Genomic DNA, 6,542 nt, shown 5'->3' with positions numbered 1-6,542 from the left:
TTTGGCTATCAGTAACCATTTTGTAAATATGAAGCAAGAAGACTGAGGACTGACCCTATTCAAGAAAGGCAAGACATTATTTGTTTGAGTTACCTCCACACTGTAATGGGCTGAGCCTGCTGAATATGCTTCTAGTCCGTATTTGCTTTTGACAGCCTTTCTGCTTTAGGTTGCAACTGTGGGCACTGTCAGCTGAGAGATTTTTGTGAGTACATCTTTGATTGCCCCAGGCAAAGTCTGTGAGGCTACCATCAGTCAGGCAAATCAGTGCTTTGAATGCACCTACACAAATAACTACCTGCTGTCTATCTGAGCTTTAGTACAGCTTTTGCTGCTGTCTTCTGTAACATCCTTACTGACAAGTTGATGAAGTATGCACTTCTTGGTCAGTTGTGCAAAGTAGACTGAGAAGTGGCTGAACCGTCAGGCTAGAAGGGTTGTGATCAGGAGCACAAAGTCCAGCTGGAAGGGCAGTGACTGGTGGTGCACCCTGAGGCTAATACCATCTTCATTAATGACCTAGATGAGTCATTAGAGTGCACCCTCAGCAGATTTGCACTGGGAGGAGTGGCTGGTACACCAGAGGGTTGTGCCACCATTCAGAGGGTTCTCAAGGGGCTGGAGAAACAGGGTGGGAGGAACCCCAGGAAGGTAAAACAAAGGGAAATGCAAAGTCCTGCACTTGGGGGTGGATGACCCCCAGCACCAGTACAGACTGAGGGCTGATCAACTGGAAAGCAGCTTTGCAGAGAAGAGCTGGGGATCCTGGTGGACAAGGCAAACATGAGCCAGCAGTGTGCCCTTGCGCCAAAGGCCAACAGCATCCTGAGCCATGTTAGGAAAAGCATTGCTAGCAGATCAGGGGAGGTCAACCTTCCCCTCTGCTTAGCCGAGTGAGACACATCTGGAGTGCTGTGTTCAGTGATGGGCTGCCCAGCAGAAGAGACATGGACATACTGGAGGCAGCTGCATGTGGGGCCACAAAAATGATGAAGGAAGTCAAATCACACACATTGCTTCAGATGTGATGGAAACAGAATCAGCAGCAGGTGGCCAGAAGAGTAAAGCTGGAGCCTGGAAAGGATATTGTAAAAAGATGTGCACACAGATGTTTGTCAGAAAAAACCTGCACTGTTACCATAACAGTTTTCATATTAGGAATTTATGGTCAGTCAAATCTGATCCAAGGGATAGTTAGCTGAACACTTGAAGCTTCATTCAAAATTACTCAAAGTTTTGCAAAGCTTTTTTTGATTGAATTTCAAGAAATGGATTGAATTTCAAGAAAATATATGCTGTAAAAGAGTTGAGGGTTTGTTTCTCATGTAAAAAATGGTGACAGGGCAAGCTTCTACTGATGAAAATCCTAGAAATTTCCATCCAGTTTTTTTCAGCTGCCTTTTCAAAGTTACATGACTTAGTATTTGAGGTAGAACTCATGTTCAGTGCGTCATTTTAGGACTCCCTTCATATCTCAGAGAAAGCAATTTCATATGAATCATGATTAGATTTGCATATGTTAATAAATAACATCCAGTGTCATATAACACATAGCATATGAAAGCTATTTAACAGTGAACAACAATAATGAATGATAGCACAGCTCAACGGTTACCATGCAGTGTTCCTCCAATCTTTATGGGGGGAAATGTAGGCACAGAAAGGAAATTAGATAGGACATCTGAGTTAACATCATAATTTCAGAAACATGTTGAGTGTTATTTCTCAGTAGTTGCTAGGGCCACACACAGGGTCAAACAAATAGACAGAGGTCAAGGTTTTGCTCGCTTGTCAGCTTTGCACCAAGAACTACAACTTCGCCATAACTTTGAAGGGAAGATGTTAGCTATGGCAATACTTTTTTTTCCATGGGAAACAAAAAAATCACTTTGTCTAATAAGATGTCATACGTCCATTTTTAAAACTAATTTTCTGACCTTCCCACAGTTGAACAAAATATCTTCAGTCAAGGCTCTTTTTATCCATTAAAAACCTGACCAGCTCCAATCTGAACTGTCTAGAGACTTGGAGTCCAGCTTTTATTTTATAATCTAGGTACCATTGACATCTGAAATGATATTTGATATTATTTCATAGAGAATGTGGCATTTTCAGTCATAAAATGGGGAAACAGAGAGTGAGCTCAGATCATTGAAGATAAGCACTCCCAAAATTGTCAGTTCAGAGGTAAATTATTCCTTACTCACAAGCTCATACAGCGGTGGCACAAGGGGAAAGTGACAAGTCCTTCACTAACACAATGTAATTTCTTTTTTTTATAAAAATTGCACACATTTTGACTTCATTTAATCAGTCCTCAGAAACTACCACTGCTTTGGAGTTCTCTGTGTTTTGCCTGAGCATGAGTCTACGACTATGCATTTGGGATCCATCTGGAGGGATCACAGCTCAGCACTACGCAGGCAAGCAGGTCCAAAAAACAACTGGATTTGCAGCAGGGTCACTGTCACCTACCTCCTCTCATGGATTTCCAGCACTCCAGGTCAAAAATTTCAGTTTGTCCCATGCAGTATTTTGATTGTATAAATTACCACTATGTTAAACACAAGCACATCCAGAATTCATCATTAAAATAACAAACATGCAAGTGAAGGATCAGCCAAACACTTTCATTCCTGTAGAGAGGTATTTCTGCAATTAAATATCTTTATGTGTGACCTGGAAGAAAACAGAAAATTAGCTTTGAGAAAAATTGCAGATGACATGACAATTGGTGAGAGAGTAAATGAGGGAGTCTGGTTTGATAGGGTGAACTGGGTCACTTGCTAAAATCAGTGAAATTTAAAGATCTGCTTTCATAAAGAAAGGAAAAACAAAGCAAAGATGAGAGGTCACATATGAGGGGGATGTATGCTGAAGTTCATGACATTGGAAAATAGCAGCATGGTAATGGCAAACTACCAACTGAGTTTATGCTTATAACCTAATGCTAGAGCTCTAATAAGCAAAATTTGACCCTGAAAAAGTAATAGAATACCAGTGACAAGACCAGATATGGAATACTGCTGCAAATCTATGTGTCAGCACATCAGAGTTAAATTTTTAAGGGTTCAAAAACAGAATGGAAAAAAATGAAGTCCAGAAAATATCCCTTGGAATAACTGAAGAAATTCAATGTATTTATTTCATTTAAGGGAAGACCAAGAGGTGACTTGACCAAAGTTTGCAAGTACCTCTCTGTGGCACAGATTTCTAATAGAGGTTGCACCTATTTCCAGACTGAAAGAAAGAGCACAGTCCTGGTTTGGAATCAGAGGGTACAAAAATTGCAGCTAGCAAAACGTAAAAAGTTTGAAAATGTGTAGTAATGAAACGTGAGTTAATTGAGAGCTTTGGTCATCCTAGAAGCCCAAGTCATGAGCAAACAAAGTGTCTTGATTTTGTTGGGACACAACCTCCACATAGCTCCAACTAAGAACACAGTTTTCCTTTGATTAGAACAAGAACTGCTGAGGATGTGAGTCCTCTTACTAGCAACCTTAATTCACTAATCTAGGGCTAAATATTTACAGTCTTTCAGCAAATGTTACGGAAACCAATAAATAAAGATGATGGAAGAGGAGAAAGAAACATATTGCTCTAATCTACAGTGGATTTTGTGCTCCACATATAGCATATTTTCATCTCAGCAGGCAACTCCCATCCAAGAGGGAGAGGTAGCACAGGCTGCTGCAGAGCATCAGCAATGTTCTTTCTTCAGAGACTTATTTTACTGTTTGCTCTACAAAAGGTCTTTGGGCTCAAGCACATGACAGCCTGGTGTGTGCAGAAACAATGGGAGTCAGTCAGACATACCCTATAAATCCGTTTGGGGACTTTTGGTAATTGCTTAAGGGGACTATTCAGCATCAGCCTGCCTTGGCTGTCAGCTAGTAAACCACATCAGGTGAAGCCAGCAACTTTCAGCTTTGCGGTCAGAAGATTTCCTGTATAAAACCAGCACAATGTATCTGGGCACCAGAAAATAAATAGCTTTTCTGGGTAACTTTCTTCTTCAGCTGCCTGATTATTTACTGATTATTTATTTAAAAACATAGTATCATCTGGGGTCAAGATGAAACTCACTGGAGAGAGCACTGCTCCTTGCTCTCAGCTGACAGTCTTAAATATCACATTATACTGCCTGTGCTGTCAAAATTGTCACTATGTAGTGGAAAACTCTGCCAAGAGGAAGGACTGGAAAGGGATCATTCTGGTATCCTGATGGCACTTACACCAGGTTGCAGCTAGATACCTGATCCAAATGTGAACCCCAAGCAAGTGGCAGCTGATGGAAGAACCACAGAATACAGTTTCTGTCCTGTGAGCACCCACTTACACTCCCCATCAGAAACATTTCATTTCAGTAATATTGAAATGATCAGCATTGACATGATCCACAATTTATCATGGAACTTAACGATGTGCCAAAGGCTCCTAAACTCCAACACTCCACTCTTCAGCAACTAAACTTTCTAGCATATTTTGTTCCCATTGCTGCTGAACAAAAGCTTCACATTTATGCAGACAAATTCATTCCGCACCTAGGGTAAGGGTGAGTGGCTGCAGCAGATGGAAAATTTCAAGTCCAGTCTTGATGAACTTTCTGCAGTTTCAGATCCAATAAGGGTCATGGCCCTGGCAGTCAGCAGCTGGAAGAATGCTCCCTAAACAAAGCTTCCTTGTATTAGTGAACACTTTCTGCCTCCTTCTATGCTTCTAACAAGAGTCAGTGAACCCAGAGGCACAGGTTTCTCTACGGATTTGTTGAGCTCGGTAGAGAATGTTTTTGTGTTCTCCTTCTCACCAGCTTTTTGGATACCAAGAGTCCAACAAGGGGTGAAAGACACATAACCCATTCAGAAGGTGAATGCAGGTCAAGCAGACCGAAGCTGAGCTTGAGTAGGGGTTGAATAAGCAAAGAAGCAGCAGATCAAAAACCTCAGCATCCTTGCACAGGTTTTAGGCCAGTGTTGGCTGCTCCCAGCAGGGTCCCCTTATAAACAGAGGAACCTTGCTCAATCAGACCATGAGTCCCTTGTGGGAGGGGAGCAGGAGCCAGCAGGAAGATTCAGACAAAACCAAGTTAGCTGAACGTGTTATTTCAGTAATTACCAAGACTCATTTCTATTCCTGTTAACTCCAGCATGGGCTGGCAGCTGCAACATCCACTCCTTGCCTAAACACACACTTGGAAGACAGGCAGAAACAGAACTGAATGATGTGGCAGCCACAAGGAACTCAGCTTCCAGGTCACATGCAGGGAGCACTTGCTAACAAGGGGGACATCTGCTGTAAGCAAACCCCTGCTTCGTGCTGGAGCCTGAGGATGACCATGGCCTCCCCTCAGCTCAGATGCCGTACACCACCAAATTGTGAGGTGTGGTGGACTCACGTGAGGGAAAAGAGATGCCATCCAAAGGGACCTAGACAGGCTTGAGAAACGGGCCAGTGCAAACCGCATGAGCTTCAACAAGACAAAATGCAACGTCCTGCACCTGAGCTGGGCCAATCCCAGGCACAATTATAAACTGGGCACAGAGTGGGCTGACAGTAGCCCTAAAGAGAAGGATTTGGGGGTGTTGATAGTGCGCTCATGCAGCCCAGAAGGCCACCTGTGTCCTGCGATGCATCAAGAGGAGTGTGGCCAGCAGATCAGGAGAGGTGATACTCCCTTTTTAATCTGCTCTGGTGAGACCCCACCTCGAATACTGTGTCCAGTTTTGGTGCCCCCACCATAAGAGTGACGTGGATCTGTTGGAGCATGCTCAGAGGAGGCCAGAAAGATGATCCAGGGGCTGGAGCATCTCTGCTATGATGACAGGCTGAAGGAGCTGGGATTGTTCAGCTTGGAAAAGAGAAGACTCCAGGGGGACCTTATCACTTCATTTCAATACCCAAAGAGAACCTACAGGAGGGCTGGGGAGGGACTTTTTACAAAAGTGTCCACCAATAGGACAAGAGGAAATGGATTTAAGTTGAAGGAGAACAGATTTAGATTGAATCTTAGGAAAAAATTCTTCAGTACAAGTGTGGCAAGATTGGAATAAATTGTCCAGAGAAGTTGTGGATGCCTCCACCCTTGAGGTGTTCAAGGCCATTTCATGTGGCTGTGAAGCCAAGACCAGCTGGGCTCAGTACCTCATCAGACCAGCAGGAGGAGTAAAATCTGTTACTTTTCATCTAGGTCGACAGCTGCTGGGTGCTTGCTCTGGCACACCCTGCTTTTAGCTGGGGGCAGAATCTCACTGGTCTTTCAGTTCAGTTCAGTTCAGTTCAGTTCAGTTTGGTGTCAGGTTGGATGGGGCTCTGAGCAATTTGATCTAGTTGAAAATGCCCCTGCTCACTGCAGAGAGGTTGGACTACAGGACCTTTAAAGGTTCCTTCCATCCCAAAACATTATATGGTTCTATGATTATATGTTTTGTTAGTTATTCCAGTAACTTGCTTTGACTACAAGGGCCAGGGCTATGTCCCATGAAGGCTAGGACTAATGACAGGGACAGAAAAAGAATCTGCAGTTTTTCTCTGGAGAAAAATGC

The sequence above is a fragment of the Apaloderma vittatum genome, unplaced genomic scaffold (genome assembly GCF_000703405.1).
Source record: "Apaloderma vittatum isolate BGI_N311 unplaced genomic scaffold, ASM70340v1 scaffold1758, whole genome shotgun sequence".
Taxonomy (NCBI): Eukaryota; Metazoa; Chordata; class Aves; order Trogoniformes; family Trogonidae; genus Apaloderma; species Apaloderma vittatum.
This window is presented reverse-complemented; position numbering follows the sequence as displayed.